The sequence below is a fragment of the Poecilia reticulata genome, linkage group LG15, assembly GCF_000633615.1.
Source record: "Poecilia reticulata strain Guanapo linkage group LG15, Guppy_female_1.0+MT, whole genome shotgun sequence".
In the NCBI taxonomy this organism is placed as follows: domain Eukaryota; kingdom Metazoa; phylum Chordata; class Actinopteri; order Cyprinodontiformes; family Poeciliidae; genus Poecilia; species Poecilia reticulata.
Window position 1 is genome coordinate 15,175,503 of NC_024345.1, and position 312 is coordinate 15,175,814.

Sequence of the window (312 nt, forward strand, 5' to 3'; positions counted from 1 at the left end):
GGAATTAATGCAGTGAACAGAATATGTTGGAACGCAGCACCGAGGCTCTACGGAGTGCTGAAGCATTCAGGGAAATGCTTTCTCTGTGAATGCGTATTGACCTGCTGCTCGTTAAATGGCTCTCTCAGGAAACCGTGGATATATAAGGCCATGTTCTTCGAGCATTGCATCAAACTATGACTCATAAGACTGAGCTTTGTCAGACAATTGCACAGTTTTGTTTAAGTATAATAAAAAACAAACAAACTGATAACTTTCTTAACCCGGGGTTCTTTGCTTAACTTTAATACCTTCTTCAGGAAAATGTTTATT